Genomic DNA, 23,008 nt, shown 5'->3' with positions numbered 1-23,008 from the left:
GCTGTGGGGAGTTGTACTCCGATGGCAAGGAAATAATCCAAGACGACCGGGAACTCCTCATAGCTGCAGGAGGCTGCCGGAGCTCCAGTCTGTCAGAGGACCACCTATGGTGCGCCTGCCAGCACCAGCTTTTCTCTCAGGGTGTGCTCCCTTAGCCTTTGTCTTTCTGGACTTACCCACAAGGCAGCGGGACAGTGGTTGGTGGACGCCAGGGCATGTCCACAACTGTGGGCCTGCACGTCACACCTCTGGGGACCACTGCAGCTCCAAGATCCCCTGCCAAGTTTGCCTGGGGCCGCGAGGCACCCAGTTACCATGTGTGGCCACGAGGAGGCCTGGCAGGAGTCTTGGTGAAGGAGAGGCTGCGTACTGGCAAGGGAAGGCTTACACACTAGGCTGCTTTCCTGTTCACCACAGGGGCTAGCCAGCGGCAGCGAGCTGTAAGCAAGAGGGTTGTAAGCAGGTGGGAAGCAGACATGCACCTTCCCTCTAACTACTGCACAACTGCACTAGACGCATCACAACACCCTGCGCATCTGCGCACACACCCTCTACAGCAGGGGTGTCAATCTGAATCCCCAGGGGGCCGCAGTGTCGGCGGGTTTTTGTGGTTTCCTTTCAATCAGCTGCCAATTAAGGCCAATTAAGGCCTTGAGAACAAGGCGTGTGGATACTTTAACCAATCAATGACTTGAATGAACCCAGAACACCCCAAAAACCAGTAGACGCTACGGCCCTCTAGGACTGGAGTTTGAGACCTGTGCTCTACAGTGTGCCACTCCTCTCCTGAGTTCACGACTCAACTCCTTCTCTCCCAAGGAACCTGCAGCAGGACCTTAAAAAGACAAAGCTCCTCCCCCTTGACAATACCTAGAAATAGTAATTAAATTTACTTCTCAAAACAAAATAATTCAGACCAAAAATATATAAACAAAAATAATAATCAGTCAATAAATCAATCAATAAATAGTCATTTTAACATAATCACCTTGTCACACAGATACTTTTTCAGGCAAACTATTGCACCCCTAGATGGATTTTCCCAAGCGCGAGACTCCCCTCTATATTACCAGTGTTGGTACAGTCGCCTCTATTTTGCAGTGCCGTGAAAGAAGTTCTGCAAGTAAGTGTACCTGCAAGTAAGTAAGTGTATTTACTATAACTAAAATAAATAAACTGCCTTTAATTTGAGACTAGTCTCTTCTATTTGACAAACCTGTTTGCCCATTTGCATTCGCTGGTATCTTTACTTTTAAAACTACCTGGGAGAATGAGTTTACCCGGTTTAATAATTGTACAATGCGGCACACAAACCTAACAGGTTCGGCCGCGAGCTCTGCCGATTCCGTCTTAACCAAAGACAAAACATTACTATTCACTAATAAATTGTATACATTTAATTCACCATTGTACACTGTAGTTTGGGGATTGATGGGATGAGAAACTGTGCGCACTTCCTGATTCCCACGTTCCCCCCCTCCTACATCCAATGGCATCACGGCTACACCATGACACCGTGTTTGGCATGTACTGTAGTTGTATGCGGTTTTGAAATTATTTCTAATTTATAATACAATAGTGCAGTGGAATTCCTGAGGATTTGAGGTTTTCCTATAGCATCATGTAGATGTATTAGGAATCATAGCTCCCGATTTCTTTCATAAACAATATCTAGCCTCATTACAATTTTTTTAATGATTAGTAAGTACAGTTACCTTTCATTTAAAAATTAAAAAGTAAGAGTATAGTAATAAACCAATACTGCAACGTGATTCAAATTTCAACACTTTATAACTTTGTTTTCAAATTAAGTTATAATTATTATTCTTGAGTCGCAGATGCAGATTAAGCCTAGCCTAGACTAAATTTATTTGGAGATTATCCATATAAAAATTAATTTAGTCGAGGATTAAGATTAATCTGTGTCCATGTAACAGGCCCCTAGTTTGGCATTGACCCTCATCGTATATTACAGGCCCATGGTAATGCTTACAATATGAGTCACACAAAAAATAGAATGTTTTTATTTTATTTTTTTAAATCTTATTTATTGCTATATCAATGGCCTACCACACCAGACCTGAGGTTTGGCCCAGGCCTGATAGTTAATTGATATATGAATAGATAAATGCAATAACCATTATCTTTTTGTGTACCACTGATAATACTGCTTCTTCACTTGTCACACACTTGATGTCATATACAAAATATGTCTTCTACACTTCATATATATCTTCAATTAGCATAGGAATCATGATGAATTTTTATAGCCATACTGTTGTTTCGGCTAGAGACTTGAGACTTGACTTGGACTCTAGCTCAGAGACTTGAGACTTGACTTGGACTCTAGCTCAGAGACTTGCATTTGCATTTGATACTCTCTGGTAGTAGGCCATTAGATTTCGGTTTTTGCGTTCCCCAGTATCTTATAGAGCTGTTCACAGATCACCATACACTCACTATTTGCCCCACGGTATGTAATTATAAAAATAAGTGTTGAAAGGAATATTCTTTACATGTGCTGACTGTGACAGGATATGATTCAGTCACAGTCTTTGTATAATTATTGCCCTCAGCTATACCTAGTTTGACAATCAATATCCAGCAATATTATTTCAATACTAACCAATGTAATTATATCATTTCTCAGATTCTTTTGTAAAAACTACTATTACTGATATTAACAGTCACATTTTGTATAACACCAAAAAAACAACATTTGAACTGAGTCAACCTTGGCCTGATTTATGGGTATGATTACATGAAGCAATAAAGAACCCAGAATAAATAAATAAATTGTAATAATAATACAAAAAACAATGGCAGATATTTCTACCAACCCACACTCTTCCTACCCTTATCCGAGGTACACATGAGTCTCTGTCACACAAAGATAAGTGCACACTATAGGCAGCTCCTCCCTTTCAGCCATAAGGTGAAAAGAGACTCCTGATGTTGTAGGGGAGGTGACTCCATAATGCATGCCGCTGTAAATGCATTTCTTGTGTTCTGGCTCACGTCAGTGGACAATGGCTTCCTGTTCGGCTTATCCACACCCCTATGCAATCTCATCACTTAAAACGTCAGGGTTCAGATGTGATCAGAACAGCACATGCATAAAGCAATGTGATAAACACACTATGGAAGCCACAAGAATAATGCCAGTGAGGGACGAAATGCAGTTTGTATTCAGGTATCCTGTCACTGAACACGTACTCACATAAACACAAACCAGTTGACAATGTTCTGGAAAATTGAGCTGGGGTACAGGATTGTCTATCAAACACATGAATCTCGCTTTCCAGTTTTAACATATCTGGAAAGCGAGATCATAGCCAATTCGCTGATGGGAGCACAGAGCGATATGGGGCACTATCTCTTTTTTATAAATACTTAAAAATGTGTAAATGGACAAACCATGACTATGAAAAATGTCATGGATTTCTATTGCATTTTCATTCATAAACATACTGCATGTGGATGATCCAAAAAAATTATATCAACAAACAAACTGATCATGGATTTAAGCAATTTGTCAACAGTTTTTAAAATTTTCTTTCATGCATATACAGTCAGGTCCAGAATTATTGGCACCCTTGATGAAAATTTGCATGACTATAGAAAACAAATAATACCATTATTCAGATATATTGTAAATTTCCAACATGTGGACAATATTTTACTTTATTAATGATTCAATGGAAGCGACCAAAATTACACATTTTTCTAATTATACATTTCTATCCAAAAAAAAAAGGTTTCACAATTACTGGCACCCTGTTTTCAGCACTTGGTGCAGCCTCCCCTGGCAAGGATAACGGCACTGAGCCTATTTCTATAATAAGGTCGGAGAACACATTTGGAGGGATCTTGGACCATTCCTCCATGCAGAACCTTTCAAGATCCTTCATATCCTTAGGTTTGCACTTATGGACTGCCCTCTTCAATTTAGACTGAGATGGCTGTTGCAAAACATTACTTTTGTTTTCACGGTACCATTTCTGTGTTGATTTTGAAGTATGTTTGGGGTCATTGTCTTGTTGGAAGGTCCACCTACGGCCAAGTCTCAGCTTCCTGGCAGAGGCAACCAGGTTTTTGGCTAAAATGTCCTGGTACTTGCTGGAATTCATTATGCCATTGATCTTAACAAGAGCCCCTGGACCACTGGCAGCAAAACAGCCCCAAAGCATCAATGATCAACCACCATATTTGACGGTAGGTATGAGGTGCTTTTCCTTGTATGCATGCCTTTTTTGACACCAAACATGCCAACGGTGTACATGGCCATAAAGTTCAATTTTGGTCTCATCTGACCATAGAACCCTGTTCCAGTCATAGTTCCAATGATGTTTCGCAAACTCCAGATGCTTGAATTTGTTGGTTGCTCTCAGTAAGGGCTTCCCTCGTGCAACCCTTCCAAAGAGCCTGTTGGTATGGAGGGTGGCCTCTTATAGTTGCAACTAAAGTCTGCAGTTCTTGAACTGTGGTCCTTGGGTTCTTATTTGCCTCCCTCACCATCTTCCTCACTGTGCGTGGGGGCAACATGCACTTGCGTCCTCTTCCTGTTCCAGATTTTTGAAACTTTTTGATTATTGCCCTAACAGTGGTTAGTGGTATGTTTAACCATTTATGTATTTTTTTTGTCCCCATAACCTGACTTGTGTAGGTCAACAACCATCTGTCTCTTTTGATTTGACAGTTCTTTGACTTTCCCCTTGGTGATGGATAACAAAGGGATGTGTGTTACCTTTTTTTATACCCTAGGGAAACAGGAAGTGATGTAAGGCCACAATACAGTTCCTTAAGACTGAGATTAGCTTAAATAAGTAGAATTTTAATGCAGATTTAACTTTGTTTGGTTTTATTTTGACAATAATTTTGACACCTACATTTTTCATAAAAAATAGTATTACTCAATAAAAAGAAAATAAAAATTAGAATAATTGTATTAGGATAAAAGTACATAGTTTTCCCATATGCTTGGACATAAAATATAGCTCATTATCTGTGTTGTTTATTTTCTAAAGCCTTTTTTGCTCATTTTCATCAAGGGTGCTAATAATTATGGACCAGACTGTACATTCAGAGAAGTGTACTTTTAAGGTCAACAGTAAAATGAAATGAGTGCATCATTCATCCCTGCCTCAAATTCAGTTCATGGATACGTTAAGAGTGAGTGGAATACTACTAAACCGAAATGAGACAGGAAATCAGTTGATGAGATTCGTTAAAATTATTGCAGTTTACACAAACCTTGAATGCACAATAGAAATATGAGAAATATGATATATGAGACCTGGAGGAAAGTTTGAAAGAAGCCTGTTCAAGTTTGCGTTTCACAAATGAAAATGTGTCTTAAAATGCACCTAACAGGAAGGACATACTGTACGTTGGGAAATATTTCTTCGAAAAAGTTTACAAAAAAAGTACATGTTTATTCATTATGACATGAGTTCCAAGGTTTCACACTAAACTGGAACGGTTTGAGGTGTAAAACCCCACGCAAACCCAACGACGGAATTTAGCAAGGGCAAGTATTGTATCAGCATGCGAGTCCTTCTGGTGTTGCTGAAAGAATATTAGTAGGGTTAAATATTAGTAGCCCCTATGCAGAGAGTCTAGATCAGCCAATGAATAAACCACGATACAAAGACAGTAGTACCACTCTGCCTTCCGCTCTTTACTGGTCCAGGCTGACCAAGAATCTCCACAATGGGGCCAATACATTCACCTTTGTTTATCTGACTCTATTTGAATAATAATTTAGATTAGTTATCCACATTTGCTAGATGTCTTATTTATCATTTTGACTTGATCGCTATAGGAATCCTGTACTACATTACATTACATTACGTGGAATTTAGCAGACGCTCTTATCCAGAGCGACGTACAACAAAGTGCAAATCAAACACAAGAACACGTGCAAAAGTGGACCTGAGAGGACAGTACAGTTTCGAGTCCTAGTGTAAACATACATAAATTCAGAACCCTTGAAGAGTACAATCAACTTTCAAACTAGCACACCACAGTTGGCAGCTAGAATACAACAATACAACAGCCAATAAAACAACAATACCTATACAACAATACCTATACAAGTAATGATATCTATACATAAGTGCCATTACGGTCTAAGGCTAATCACGGTGATTGTGAGTTGGGGAGGGAAAGGTGTAGCCTGAAGAGATGGGTCTTCAGTCTGCACTTGAAGGAGGTCAGAGACTCTGCCGTTCTGACATCCACCGGGAGGTCATTCCACCACCGTGGGACCAGGACAGACAGCAGTCGTGAGCGTGAGGTGTAGGTGTGGCGAGGGGGAGGCGCCAGACGGCACGAAGTGGCAGAACGGAGGGGTCTTGTTGGTGTATAGGTCTTGATAAGGGATTGAATATATACAGGGGCTGATCCTTTAACTGACTGGTATGCGAGCACCAAAGTTTTAAATTTGATGCGAGCCATAACAGGCAGCCAGTGGAGGTTGCTGAGCAAGGGGGTGACATGTGAATGTCTGGGAACATTGAAAACCAGACGGGCTGCAGCATTCTGGATGAGTTGTAGGGGTCTGATGGCAGATGCTGGAAGGCCAGCCAGCAGAGAATTGCAATAGTCCAGGCGGGACAGGACCATTGCTTGAACAAGGAGCTGAGTGGAGTAGGTGGTGAGAAAGGGTCGGATTCTCCGGATGTTGTACAGGAAGAACCTGCACGCCCGGGTCACCGTAGCGATGTTCTCAGTACCCTAAAAATGTACTGAGATTTACTCTTCTTAACAGTCCTCTGCTGGTACCGCCGCATGTCACATTGCGCGTTATGTGCACGTCTCACGAGCTGGCTAGATATCTGCAGTCATTACAGAGTTCGCAGGAATAGCTACTTTTGGGTATATCTGTTTACAGCCTAGGGACCCAAGAAGACCAACAAGCTACGGCTGTTCTCGACATGAATGAACTACCACACGAAGGCGAGTGATTTACCATCAGAGGTCTACGGGTGCTATACGCCGTGATACATTAAGCGTAAATTTACATCCTCCCTAGACCAACTCGAGGGGGTAACCAAGCATTCCCTGTGTAACAGTGAGTGTTCAGTAAGCAAAACCACACAGATCAAGTTTAAGCAATTTATTTTACCAGGCAGGTTACATACATAATTACACTCTAGTTCCAAATCAAAATATACATAAAAGCATTACAAAGGAAACTTACGGAGTCTTAAAAGTCATACCTTGTAATAAAAGCTACATACGGGGGTCTGGCTACAGACACCCTGTACATAGAAGTTACGTGCACGGTCTGCACGGGAGTCTGATTGCATCCTCCCCGATTGGTTGGTTTGGTCTCCTTAAATCCAAAATCCAGGCCTTTGTTCTTGACCCTAAAAATGCAATGAACCAATGAACCATCTGGCATTTTATAACCATTTGGAATTTGGAGCCAGGCCTCCCCAGGAAACGAGATTTGATCAGGGGGGTTGAGGCACATGGCTTTCACTGGGGCAGAGCTCCACACAGTTTCTCCTTGGTTCCTGGTTGGTTATGATGTCCAAGGTTTGCTGTTGCAGAAATGAAACCATTGCACCAGTCGCACTGAAACAATCAGAATAATACCAAACATGAATATTATCTAAACTGACTTTGTCATGAAACATCCAATGCTTTATGCATAGTTTGAGGGAAACTGAGGAATGAGGGAGATGTGAGAGGGAGGGAGTAAGGAAGGGGGGTCCAAGAGAATAATGGCTGGGCCCAACAGGCCGTGCTTTCTAAAACCTTCCCGTGCCGTTAAGGATGCCACACCCTGATAGGAGGGGGATTTACGGGGGTTCAGGAAGACAGCTGTTTTCGGAACAATGTATGAGTTTTTCCCCCACAGGCTCCTGCCTGTATGGGTGCAGAGACGATGGGGGCTAATGGTGTATGCTCCTGGAGTTAAATTACTTTACAGCCACATATTGCCACCGTATCAGAGGAAGCCAGCAAGCTGACCAGCGCACTGAGTGACAATGCCAGATTTGAATCATTTCCGCCTTACAGAGGTGAAGGTAATCAGGAACTGTCTGAGAAGGCAGGTTTTCACATCCACGCCTAAAGGCACGCTGCACTCTGCTGTCCATACTGGTCCCAGTGCTGCAGACTGGAGTAGACACTTAGAACTTAGAGGGGCAGAAACCTCACTGGGGCCTATCAGGGGTGTTGGGGTCTGACAGGGGCTTAGGGGTAGAGAAGAGCTGTGCCTTTGGCCGCTTGCTAAGCCAAACCCAGGGTTTTAACCCTGCTGCAGGCTGCAATCAGCAAGCAGGGGAGAGGGATGTGTAGAGGTGAGACTCACATCTCAGGAAAGTGATTGGTGAAACGGCTGTGTAATGGCGTGCTATTAGCTAATTTCTCTAGATACAGAAGGAAACAATTTTAAAAGAGTCTTGCTGGGAGCTGGTGGTTTTGTCCCATTTGCAAAAGACCTTTTACCTATCAAGTATCATTTTATGCATCAAACACCATTTAGTTGCAGCTGTGTTCCATTTTAAACACCAACACCTGGCTCAAATAAATCAATCAACCAATCAAATTCTATTAATTGACCAACTCTGGTGGCTGGTGAAGGGCCACTCCTTCACATTTCCTCCCCCTTCTCCAGTCTTGCATACCACAGTTTGCAAGACAAGGGGCAGATGTTCCCAAGCAGTCAATTCCGAACGTTGTATTTTACCAAGAACCGTCCATGATAGTGGAATCCAACTGGGTAGCTCCTCTCCCAGATTTTTCAGGTTAGCCCCCCGATTAGGGACGCTTGGTAGCTCCTGCCTCTGGCATAAACTACCCTGCAGGGCAATGATACTACCTCCCAATGGGCTACAGGCTCCTCATACTGGCCTTCAGAGATGCTGTCCCATAGGGCTCCAGACCAGTACCCCTTCCAACAGAGTCAGCTACAGCTCCCCGGCCAATCTAGGGGTTTTCTAGCTGCTCCCACTTCTGGGCCCCGCTGCTCTGTCTGGGTCCTCAATGGTCCACCTTCAGCCCCATCTGGATCTTCCTTTGGACCTCGTTGATCGGAAATCCAGTTCTTGGCATGTCCACAACACCGTCCAAGTGCAATCAAAACTCAGTGTTAAAATCCTTAAAATCCTTTTTTTTTTTTATGGGTCACCCCACAGGGATAGGGGCTAAATCCCACTTCTGACAGCAAATGTAAAAAAGTCTTTAAAAACAACTGAGATAAAAAGTAATAATTTATTTTACCAACCCAGAAATGAACATCAGGGCTAGCCTTTTCCATCACCTTTTCAAACTGATAGACACTTAAATGGCAGAGACAAATGGTTGCAGCTGTGTTCCATTTTAAACACCAACACTTGGCTCAAATAAATCAATCAACCAATCAAGTTCTATTAATTGACCAGCTCTGGGAGTTAGGAGTTTGTTATGTTTTTTAGTTCAGAACTGAACCTTTTTCTCAAGGTGATGCATTTTTATTGCAATAACCTCCTAAAACCGAGAAATTCATTTTTGTCCCTTGTTGGTCTTAATCTCAAGAACCATATTCTCCTATGCTGAAACCTACAGTGCAAGGGACATTCAGTAAAAATAGAAATATAATATTATTTGAAAAGGTTTCACAACAGCATGTTTTTGTCAGGTAAAACACAGCATTATGCCAAAAAATGTAAATACTTTTTTTTCTGCCAGGTCTCAAGAGGCAAATGTTTTTGCTCACTTTCAGGTGAAAAATGACACTGTCAGGCTGCAGTGTCAGTGGCTCAGTCAATATCTGGAAGCCGCCGGGTTCCTGTTTTTCTGACTCCGAGCTGTTCATTGCTGTCACTGCTTTCAGTCGCTAGCAGGTGGCTGACACATGTCGAAAAAATCCATTACCAATTCTGGGCGACATCTGTAGCTGCAAGGTATGAACATGTCAAATCAAGTTCAGAGATGGCAAGATTCGATTTTCAGTCTCAAATTGAGTTGCGGGCAGCAACAATAGTAATACTGAACATGAGAGAGATTCAGAGTTCAGATATTTGTCTTACTTTGTGTGGGGCTGGCAAGATTATGGAGTCAACTTTAAATACAAACTGAAAACTCACGTATTGTATTCTATCTGCAAGAAAGAAGTGACATAAGTTACTTATATTACTCTATATTCCATTATATTATCTAGGATATTGCTCCAATGAACAGGAATGAATTAATGCGAATTCTCCTGAAATTCATAACGAGGGCCATGCCTAATACATGCTCCAAAGATATATTTGTGTCATTCATTTACCACACTTCTCTACATTCCTTATGCTTCTTGCACAGTCTGCATCCAGATACTGTCACACAAAGAGATCCACTTGAAGAACATGGTCCTGAATCCACAGTTCTGATCAAAGTTAGCTTGTCACTGTGCATCTGGGTGACACTGTACTGTTGGCATATGCAAACAGAGAGCTGCGGAGTATTCATTTTGCTGAGTGCGTGGCCTTGTTTGGAGAAGCCTCCAGTGCTGTCACCACGCATGTTCCCGAATTTGTCGGCACAGCTGGGATTTACTGGCTCTCATGGGTGAGGAGCCTCGCCCAAGGGAACCTGCGGAATGCTGAGGACAGCCACAACAGCACAGCGTGTCTCTTCTTAGCACATATGTTCCCTTTTGGGGCCTGATTGACTAAGACCTTTCGCAAAGCCTTTCAGCAAATGCGAAAATAAGAACACAAGCAATGAGTGGTCCAATGTAAATACCATGGCCAATCATTGGTCATGTTCTTGGTTTTGTTATGATGCATTGTGCTTTGCTAATGTTTCTTTGACACATGCACACACGCACGCACACACACACACACACACACACACACACACACACACAAGCACTCAGAGGCTCTGGTGAAACACTTGATAACTTCCTCACACTTTTCCCTTGGACTACAGATACACTCAATGACCACTTCATTAGGTAGGCCACTACACAAGCTTGTTCATGCAAATATTTAATCAGCCAATCATGTGGCAGCAACTAAATGCATAGAAGCATGCTGACATGGTCAGGAGGTTCAGCTGTTGTTCAGACCAAATGTCAGAATTGGGAAGAAATGTGACCTAAGTGACTTTGACCATGGAATGATTGTTGGTGCCAGACAGGATGGTTTGAGTATCATAAACTGCTGATCTCCTGGGATTTCACACACAACAGTCTGTATAGTTAGCCGAGAATGATGTGAAAAACAAAAAACATCCAGTGAGCAGCAGTTCTGCGGGCAGAAACGCGTTGTTAATGAGAGAGGTCAGAGGAGAAAGGCTAGACTGGTCGAAGCTGACAGGAAGGTGACAGTAATGGCATTTGGCAGACACTTACCCAGAGCGACCTACAGTTGATTAGAATAAGCAGGAGACAATCCTCTCCTGGAGCAATGCAGGGTTAAGGGCCTTGCTCAAGGGCCCAACGGCTGTGCGGATCTTATTGTGCCTACACAGGGGATCGAACCACCGACCTTGCAGGTCCCAGTCCTGTACCTTAACCACTACACTACAGGCTGCCCTACAACAGTGGCATACAGAAGAGCATCTCTGAACACACAACGGATTTAAGTGGATAGGCTACAGCAGCAGAAGTTGAAACAAAAAAAGTGAAAAAAAAAAGTATTAAATACCTAATAAAGTGCTTGAGTGTGTACCCTATTTTATTTATAGGTTCCACTCATATCAGATCTATATTTTCAGTGACACTTAATGATAAGGAAGGTAGAGGATAAGGAAGATTTGCAAGGATTAATATTTTTATTGCTATTTTGAAACAGGTCAGCAGTGTGCTATGTCTTCCATTGACACCCAGGTGTGTCACTTGCACACAAAACATCACAAGATATATGTATACATTGTTAACCCTGAATGTCAAGGATGAAATATATTCCATTATACAGGGGCTGAAGAAATTCTGCTATATGCTTAATGTGACTTCAAACAGCAGCAGCATAGCATAGAAAGTGAACTGAATAAAGTTTGAGAGTGCACCACTTTATACCTGTTTGATGGGTCTGCTGGGTAAACTTGCTGGGCATTGGAGGTTCATTTATATTCAGGAGAGGCAACCCAGGGCTACTACTTTATGGCTCAGAAGCGAGAACATTGTAGATGTATTTTTTTCTTCTACTTTTCCATAAATAAATAACTTACAAATAAATGTTATTAAATGTAATCTCACAAGAAATATATCCAACTAAGTTTTTACCTCCAAAATCAAAGGCTGCTCCTCGGTGGTGGTAGGTTGCCATGTCCTACAAATTCAATAGCATGAATAAGCTGACCATTTTCAGATAGGGTCCTTCTGATCCAGATTCCACAAGATCAGGATTACAGAATCTAGGTTTGCAGTCTTTGGATCTGTCTCTATCTGTTAGTCAAAATAATCCAACATGTCATTAAGACTAATAGACATGAGTGAAAATGTTGGAAAATCATGTTGGTAAATCAGTTTGGATATTACGCCTATTCATCTGCATTAGTAGACAATGCACAGGCCAATGTCAGTCTATCAGAATGTATTGTCTCCCTGGATAATGAAATTAATTCCGAAACACCAATAGAAATAACATCAACTCTTTTGTCTGCATAAGGTTGTTATTGCTCAAAATACCCTAGTTAAAATAATGGTTCACTACAGTATGTCTCATTGACAGTCCAGCTGGTCATTCTGGGTGCTGGGGTAGCATTTTCTGAGGACGTTCTGAGGAAGGACTGCAAAGTTTTTTTGCAGCTACCCATTATTTCAGAATAAATAACAGAATGTATTTTCAAATAACAACAATGGAAAGAATTTACACATTTATATTTTTCTGGCGTTCTTCTTGAAAATATTTCATTGTCCTTTTTCAATAGATATTGTTTTGGAAGGGTTTGTGTTGCTATCAATGTGCAATTGTAGGATAAAACAAGTAATTAGAGATGTGTCCCACATGTCCCTAGGTCAACTTTGAATCCACCCTTTCAGTGGGATCAAAATTATCCTGATTTTCAGTTTCAATACTATAATCTACACTTTAGAGTTTTTAAATGCCCCACAATAGCATCTGATCTAGAGTATAGATAGGATTATATTACAAAAGCCTTATCCCAATGTTTACCATCAGGATCACAGCTTGTAGTTTTGAAATACGTATCCAATTACTGAAATCTTATCCAAAAACATTTTGAAATACTGAGGTCAGGAAAAAGATGAGGCTGGAAGAAAGGAGAAGGGCAGTGAAAAGGAGCATGAAAAAGTAATAAGATGTCTTGAGGGAATGATTGTCCTGATATAAATTTCTCACTTTCATTTTCATGGTTTGGACACCTGAATCCATTTGTTTCATAAACAAATGCACAATCACATGAAACATTAGTCAAGATAATGACCTTGCGTAAAATCCAACCACGGTAAAATGCATAGATACGCAATACTTACATTTACAAGGCACATAGTATTGGTGAAAGAGTTGGATTACCCCAGTGTTTCCCAACTCCAGTCCTCGGGACCCACATGCCAGAAGGTTTTTGTTGTAACCAGTAACTCACACACCTGATTTAATGATTGAACCAATCAAACCACAAAAATGCCCTTGATTAATTAAATCAGGTGTGTGAGCTACTAACAAAAACCTTCTGGCAAGTGGGTCCCGAGGACTGGAGTTGGGAAACACTGGATTACCCTAAAGAGGACTTGGTAAATCCAGTTTTCCATGAAAATGTAAGTTTATTTAAAGGACTGTTTCATTTTGATGTACTATACCTGTAATTTAATGGTAAACTACAGGTGCTTGGTCACAGCATAGAACTAGATTCCAAATGAGTGTATATAATATGATTACAATAAGTGTGTATTTAAGTGCATACCTGCATTTCCTTTGGCCCTGTACAGTGATGTACTCACTGTATGTTTTTTGTTTTTCGCACCATTTTTCTGCAAACTTGTTGTGTGGTGTGTGAAAATCCCACTAGATCAGCAGTGAGATACTCAAACCACCCTGTCTGCCACCAACAATCATTCCATGGGCAAAGTCACTTAGATCACATTTCTTCCCAATTCTGACATATGGTATGAACAACAGCTGAACCTCTTGACCACATCTGCATGTTTTTATGCATTAGTTGCTGCCACATGATTGGAAGATTATATATATATTTATATTTTACATTTTCTTGGATACAGTTGTGTTCAAGCAGTACAACGTCAGTAACCTGATGAACCACTGTTATTAGTAGCAGTGATATTTCTGCATGGCAGAAATACTTGTCAATGCAGTAGTGTAATAGAAAAACAACAGACCCAACTGTCGTTGCACGTTGCTTGTTCTGAGTAATTAACTCACTCATTGAAAGGGGTATGTTCAATATAATAGCAGTGTGGAGTTTAATTAGAGAATTAATTAATTCTGTGAAAAACCAGGTGTCATTAATTGTCCTTTATTAAAGAAGAAGGGAAGCAAATGTTTCACACATTGTTATAAAATATATTTCCTTCTGAATTGCTAAGTAAAATGGCCTGTTCCAAACATTGTTCAGAGGAAGAACATCATTTGATTAAAAAGTTGATTGGAGAGGAGAAAACGTATAAAGAAATTATAGGATGCTCAGCTAAAATGATTTCAAATGCTTTAAAATGGCAACAACAACCTGAAACAAGCAAAAAAAAACAAGCAACTACTGTCAGAATGGCAAAGATTCAGCCATTCATCAGCTCCAGAAAGATCAAAGATATTTGCATTAACAAGGTGTGATACAAAAGTCTACCTAATACCATGGCAGTGACCATAAGTGACCAAACCCGCTGCAGTATACAGCTTTACTTTCAAGTAATACTGTATATTACTTTATGTCAGAAAAACAAAAATCAAACTGAAATCCCTGAGTTAAATGTTCTACTCAATAAATAGCTATGTGTCCTCTCTAGAGTCTATAGCACATATTTGCATAATGCTTGCCAAGTTTGTGAAATGGAAAGTCTATTCCATTGTGCAATGCACAAATACAGACAGATTAAATTAATAAATTATGAGAAAAGAAAGCCCCCCCAGTGTAGATACCACAATGCCTCGGCCCAGTTCTTGGGCTATGGTGGACTCAGAATGGAGTACAGAAGACACTCACTTCACATAGAATAAATGTAATATGAATAGGGCTGGGTATCGTTCAAAAAAATTTGATACCGGTACCGATACCGGTACCTGAGTTTCGATACCGGTACCAAAACGATACTTTTTTCGATACCTATGTAAATAAAAGCACATTTCGTAATGCAATAGCCTGAAAATGTTTTTACTATTATGCAAGTCTTTTTACATTAGTTTTTCTAAATAGAAAGAGTCCAAATGTTATTCATTTTAAGTGTGAAATGTTTATTGTTTCTTTTTCACTTGAACAACTATTAAACTACTAAATTAACTATTAAATATTTAATTAGAACTGCAAAACATGCACAAGTGCAAGTGCAGAAGTACTTGTAAATAAACAAAGTATGTGCATTTATGCAGTTTAAAAATAAAAAAGGCAATAGAAAGTACTTTTAAATTAAATAAAACCAATGTGCAAAATGCAATGTTAAATAGAAAATAAAATTACTATAAAATGGATATTGTAAAACCAAAACAGTGAAGTAAAAACAGGAAGAAGCTTTAGCACGATTAAATGCTTCATTAAATTGGAAGTGTTGCCTGTCTTGGCAGCTACTTTCTTATTGCAAATATTGCATTTTACGACGTCTTCCGTTTTTGTGAAATGTAGCTAGACCTTGGACCGTTGTTGTGACATTTTTTCACTCCGTTAAGTTTACCTCAGATGCGGTCCCGTGATTAGCTGAAGTGTCGCATGGACGCATTTGTTTTTTCACCCTCAGTCAGTCGCTACCTAGCGATCCAATCAGCGGCCACGTTCGATTTTAGAACAGATATGGTGATTGGATGAGAGACGAATTAAAACCTCATGGCAACAAAGGGCAACCAATCAGCAAGCCGGATCAACGAGCATTAGGGGAGTGTCTTTTCCTTGTTTTAAATGCCACAGACACACATGGTTTTCACCTCGCGTATCCGAGAATACACTCTCTCGTGCATTGCTCGATGCGAATGGTTGGCAAATGCTGAACGCTGGGGCAGACCGAGTGCTACGACGTGTATTGTGCTTATTTGTGTCACTTTATGGGGTCATAAATGGGGTCGATACCCCCGTGAGTCAAAGTGACCCGTCGACGATTCACTTTCGCCCTCTACTGGTTCAAGATATATACTTTACATATAAAAAAAAAAGTTAAGTACCGAAAGTTGGCACCGAATGTTTTGACATATTTCGGTGCTCGGTAGTAGCGAAGTGATTCGGCCAAACAAGTACCGACCTTCGATACCCAGCCCTAAATATGAATGCATTTTCTTTTGTGGAGGCCCTCAGCTTCCAAAAATATACAGCTCACAAGAGCCATAGTTGTTCACAGCAATGTAATCACAGTGTGTACTTGGCTATAATGTGAACGTCAGTGAACTTAGTGTGCACATACTGTAGATGTGAATACGGTGTATGGTACGGTACGATATGTATGTTTTGTTAATTTCAGCATAAAGTAGCTGTCTCTGTCAGGTGAAATGGCTTTTGTGAGGTTGAGGTAGTTCAGTGTCCATTATTAATACTTGTCACAATGTTAATTATGCAATGTTTTTCTCTTGTTATCTTTGTTGAAACAGAACAGCACTTAGTACCTCAGATTTTGTAATTGTGTGCCCTTGGCGGATGCATGAATAATTTCACTTAATAATGAATATTGTGATGATGATATTGTGCCTTCAATGACCTCAAAGCTATTTTATTTTAAATAATCTCTGTTGACTAGCCTCTACCTCCTACAGACACCCAGAAATTATCATTGGCAGTCTGCACTCTGCACATTGGGCACTGCTCTCTGTGTTCCGTGTCTTAACTGTTATACAGGCGGCTTGTAAACCAGAGGGGTCCAATCTTATCGGAAAAGGGGTGGTGTGGGTGCCAGTTTCTGTACTAGCCCAACACAATGACACATGATTCTACTTATCAATGCTTTGGTTGAGGATCACAATTAGTTGAATCACATCATAATCTCAGACAAAAACCTGCACTCACACTGGCCGATTCCAGATAATATTGGACAATGTTGAAAACAGAGCTACGTTATCACTTGGGTGCCCACTTCCCTTATCCACAGGAAAGCAAATGGCGGGATGTTATTATTGTTATTATTATTATTATTATTATTATTATTTTTATTTTATTTTTTCTTTCCAGGGTAAGTGCTGTTTCTGTGCTGTTCCTGTGGTGATATGGTCAGTGCAGGCTACCCACAGAGCAGATTGACTGACTCCCATTCACAGAGAAATAACACTGATTTACATGCAGGCAGGAAGGAGGGCAATCCACAACATACTAGTAGTAAATAAAACAATCCAATAAAAACTACCTGAAAGAAAATTGCTTTGAACATAGAATACTTTATTATAATATCAAACATACTACCAAACACATAACTTGTCAATAAAAATACCTTTATACAATACCTTTATCATCTGATGGCTGTTCAGGAAGGTGTAGTGCAATGGTGGCCATCCCAGAGCAGTTATTCCTGAGAGGATTCCCACATAAACCGAAATGGATCCACCCATAGCCCCAAAAGACTCGGGGCTATTGTTTCCCAGCTTTCAGGGTTATTTCACTTCCATTGGAACTGAGGGGGGCTAACTGCTGTACAGCACACAATGTGGGTGATTTGTGCAAATAGAAATGAGAGACCAAAAGGGAAGATGGCAGCAAGCTGATGTCACAGAAGGTGGGGGAAATCACGCTCGAGACCAAGTTGATTGCTTTGACGTTAAACAGGACCTTACATCCACTTATATTCTCTTGTTTCCTGGTAAGTCTGGCCAGATCCACTAAGCCTCTCCAAAGCACAAGTTGGGGATTCCATCTCAGCTATCTAAAGTGGCCTATGCCAATCCATTTTCTGTTGCCTTTTTGCTGGATGTCAGCTAACTTGTTTTCAGAATTCAGACAAAAGACAGATTTTTCTTTTTGGTCTTATATCCACATCTCCCAGCAGGACCTTGGCATCCTGTTTGTGGGCCTCGGTTAAGCCTGGCATCAGATGCACCTTGCCCAATTTCAGTCAAGCGACTATGATGGCCATCTCATGACCTCAATTACCTCACACTCAAACTAAGGCCTCAGCCACAGTCTGCCTACTACAATCCCAGGAAAGATCAATAGTGTGAATTAGATCCCAAAGAAAGCATGGCTTAGTATAGGTATGCTTTTCTATAGGTGGACAGCAGATACTCTTCTCAGGTGATAGATACAGTAAACACTGCAAATCTAGCAGCAGGCATGAAACATGCAGGGCATATATATATGTTTTTTTAATGCAGGTCAAGTGTTTTAAACAATAGCAAAATTATGATGATTTTGATTATGACAGCTGCTACACCTTGTTTCAGGACAATTTTAACTCTACAACACATCCACATTATTCAGGGCAGATAATATAGCTAATGTTCTACGCAGAGAACGCTTTACAGCTGGGTACTTAAGCTAAAGTAATACAGGTTAAGTACCCTGCTCAAGGGTGTAGCGCCGGAAGTCTTGACAACCTCTGGATTCACAACTCGCTCCTTAACCAACAAGACACACTGACAATCTGTGCCAGATTTAGCTCATCGGGCATCCATTTTGTGGCCACTCTGACCTTTCTGTGAATACACTTGGGGGCGACATGACTCAGGCAGTAAGAGCAGTCGTCTGGCAGTCGGAGGGTTGCCGGTTCGATCCCCCGCCCGGGCTGTGTCGAAGTGTCCCTGAGCAAGACACCTAACCCCTTAATGCTCCTGACGAGCTGGTCGGTGCCTTGCATGGCAGCCAATCACCGCTGGTGTGTGAGTGTGTGTATGAATGGGTGAATGAGAAGCATCAATTGTATAGCACTTTGGATAAAGGTGCTATATAAATGCCAACCATTTTATTTTACCATTTACACTTCCCTGAAGGTGTGGAGATGCGAAGGCCAGCTTTGTCTTCTTCCTCAGGTGACTAATCATGAACATGATGATGCAGTATATGATCACGAGAGCAGTGCTGGCTTCATTTAATTAATTGATTGATGTGAATAAACCTTCCACCAACCTGGAATATCAAATAGATTGACAGGGCACGCTCAACCCCCACCACACCCCCTGAAAGCAAGGTTTTCAAAATTAACATACAGTAAATCCTCAAATTGTGTCCGGGATTCTATTTGAAGCCTGGCCTCGGATAATAGCGGGGGGCGTGGCCGATTCGGACAAATAAAAGCCGGCCCCCAAATACAAGCCGGGGAAATATTGCCTACCAGTAGGGCTATCAGTCCATGAGCACTAGAAGACATTGTTTCGATTTAACTCAATGAAATAAAAGAGCTCTTCTTAATATTTTATATTGTTGGTTGGTTTAATACTGTCGCCAATGAAAAGTCGTTGTCCTACACCATGGGTCTCCAGCACATTGCTCTCAAGCTACCAGTCGCTTGCCGCCCCCTTCTAAGTAGCTTGCCAAAGGCTGAAGTATACATTTAAACACAATTGTTGCCGCGAGGCATTTCAGCCTACGAATTTAATAAGATGTAAATCAGGCAAAATTTTAAATTAACTCAATTTAGGCTACTTGGCTACGCATAAGGTTTCCATGTATTTACAGCACAGCGCACGTTCAATGAATGAATGAAATCGGCTGCCTAAACAGACGGGTGGAAATCCCGACACTCTTTCAACTACATAAAACTTAACAGTGAACCATCAAATACCCCCCAGATTTCAATGCCCATCAGTCCCAACATTTAGCAATAGAATCAAACACTCCAAAAGTAAATTAAATCCCAAACCAAAGCGAAAATCTTTTGATAGCCTACCGGTATGCTGCTCCAAACGAAACGCATGTCTCACAATAAAACGCACTTTAGGAAAACAAGATCCTTAACTTGCTGTTATCTCCGCTAATTTGTTATTGTTCATGAAGGCGTGTCTGGCAAGTTGTTATTTTATGGATTCTGGACTTGCATGTGATTTATTGTGTTATTATAAGGAACAACATGCAGTACTTACATTGTGTATAAGTAAAGGTACAGCCCAAGAGCTATCCATCAATAACATCCTTGAATCATAGTTTTCACGTGCCCACAATATAATCAGAATGAGAAACATTACATTTAATCATAGTATCATAGCAACAGATAAAGAAGTTGAATTACACTCCAATGGAATTCAGGAGAAGAGGGAGATACAAGTCTGGGTGCTCAGCATAGCTTGGTCAACTTCCAAGTAACCAAGGCTAGAACAACCATGTATAAACTTTGTGTAATGTCTGACCTGAGCCTTTACCCATTTTATTTTGGTTGGTCAACCCATTTATTCCAGAGCACAGATGAAATGAGGTCAGTGATATATATCACAACCTTAAAAGCTCAATTACTATCTCACATCTCATGGAAGTAATCTGGCATCAAGATCATTGAAATCACTATGCTAAGGTAATTAATTAGCATAATTTAACATTGGCAGGTACTCAAAGCGAACAGATTGGTCTGTCAAAAACCTGGGCAAGATGGAGCTGAGTCACTCAAGGCTTCATAAAGGCATAGGTTCCTTCTTCAGGGACCTGAGGAAGCAGCAGTAACATTGAGTCTCTTCATGGACCACACGGTAAGGCACACATTACCTGCAGTCAATCCAAAGGCACCTGGGAGGACAGTAAGTCACAGGCAGGAAACAGTGGCTTTGGGAAAGGCTGGCTTATGGCAAAAAAGTATGTGTTTCCATTTTACAATTTCAAAATACAATTTCAATGTATCAAAAACAAATAATGACCTACATACAATCCAGCTTGCATACAATAAGAAACTCTTGTACACACGTGTATACAAGCAAGCACACAGATCCTTGGAACCTGGTCATGTTTTCCAGAATATTCCTTTCTTCAACGATAATTGAATATGTCCTCCAGAGGAGGGGCTCCCTCTAAGCAGCCTGAGGTAATGGAGATCAAAGATGCCACGTTGACAGGCTGCTTCTTCATCCATAATTCAGAGAAGCACTCAGTGCTGTTACTGTTGTGCGCACACACACACACACACACACACCTCATGGTAATACGACACTTATGAGTGAATCTGAATCTGATTTAGCAACCTTTTTAGTGACCCGAGCATTATTCTAAAATGAGGTCCTCATCTGCATCTATCATTCAATACCTGTGAGTATCTGCATTCAATGAGGCAGAAAATCTATATTTCAGGTGACAAACAAGATTCCAACTAAGACCAAGTGTGGCTGAGACTGGAATAGAAACAGCACTGAACGACTTGAACTGAAGGCAATGTTTAGTAGAGACTTCCTGCTTTCTAGATATTTCTTTTATTCTCTCATTCTTTTTGAAGTGAAAGCAAAACAGCAGAGGTTGGAGGAAGAGCATTTACGGTGACTCTGAGATTCATCCAGTGATCTCTCAGGGTGGGCCACTGCTGTCCTCTTACCAATTGTTTACTTATCACATTCTTATGCCTTTGAAGACAGAATGTTGCCATGGCACTGAGGACCAGCTGTCGTCATTGCACTAAGGACGTGCAAATAGCATGGCACTGAAAACCAGCAGTTGTCGTGGCACTGAGGACGAGCAAATAGCATGGCACTGAGGACCAGCTGCCATCATGGCACTGAGGATGAGCCATCGCCATGGCACTGAGGACCAGCTGTCATCATTGCACTAAGGACAAGCAAATAGCATGGTACAGAGGACAAGACATCACCTTGGCACTGAGGACCAGCCGTGTGGACTTAATGCCCTACCTGCATTGTCCCATGTTCTGGACATGGTTCATAATGGAATTCAATTATACACCCCCCTCCCACAGGAGAAGGTGTGGGCTGGCTAATCGTTTTTATACACATGCACACACACACACACACACACACACACACACACACACACACACACACAGTCCATTTAGTTTCATTTTCACTGCACAGCCAAGGTTTCCAGAGTGCTTCCCTCAAGGCCTCTGTTTTCCCATGTCCCTTGAGGGTTTTAACTAAACTTAATTTAGTTTTAACTAAATGCATCAATGAAGCAATAAAGAAAAAACACACAAAAGATTGCTAGATCAAACTATGTGGACTCTTCAATTTCAATAATGTATTCTTTATTTGGTTCCCTTTATTTACCAGTGCTGTACTGTGCTGCCACCTAGTGAATAATCCATGAAGCCTAAAGCCTAAACTTGAAACGCTGTGAACCACAGAATAATGCAGAAAAACTGTGCTGGCGTGGAGTCTAACAGAGAGACAAGTGGATCATAAAGATGCAAGCAGGAGGAAGAGAGATACAAATACAGAAAGCAATACAGCAGGAGAGCAGAGGAGGCCAGTAAGTGGAGTGGTGTGGGAGATACTGCAGTACATGTGTGAAAGCGACAAAAATGTACAAATAAAAATAAAAGAAAATAAAGGAAAAAAGCATTCAAGGAGATATACTGTACTCTCTTGGCTACAATTAACACATTTTTTTTATTCATTAATCATTCATAAATTTCAGCTAAATTCATGAATTGAAATGGAGGTAGGCTATAGTCTCCAAATATTGCCTTAACTCATAGTAGAATAATAAAGGAGATGGGAAGACTTTGATCTGTTGTCAAATAATGAGGGCAGCAAGTGGTGAAAAGCCAACCACAATGCAGAATTATTGATGGTTTGAAGGCCGTCCCTGAGCGTGATCGTAAAGACACGTCATCCCGCAATTGGCATAAACAACTCTTTTTTTACCGTATTTTTGGCCGAGGGGAAGTATTCTGGAATTTAAGGCCATATAATGGACAAACAAATGCATCACCAGCTTAGTTACAGATGGTGTGGGGATTGTTAACGCTGAATACATTTTCTGAAATTAATTTTCAAACCATCTGAAAGACACGTGAAGCATGCGTTTTATTCTGGTTATTAAACCCACTAAAAAAATTATGTTG

The sequence above is a fragment of the Conger conger genome, chromosome 6 (assembly GCF_963514075.1).
Source record: "Conger conger chromosome 6, fConCon1.1, whole genome shotgun sequence".
Classification (NCBI taxonomy): Eukaryota; Metazoa; Chordata; class Actinopteri; order Anguilliformes; family Congridae; genus Conger; species Conger conger.
The sequence above is the reverse complement of the archived record's forward strand: the minus strand, read 5'-3'. Positions refer to the sequence as shown.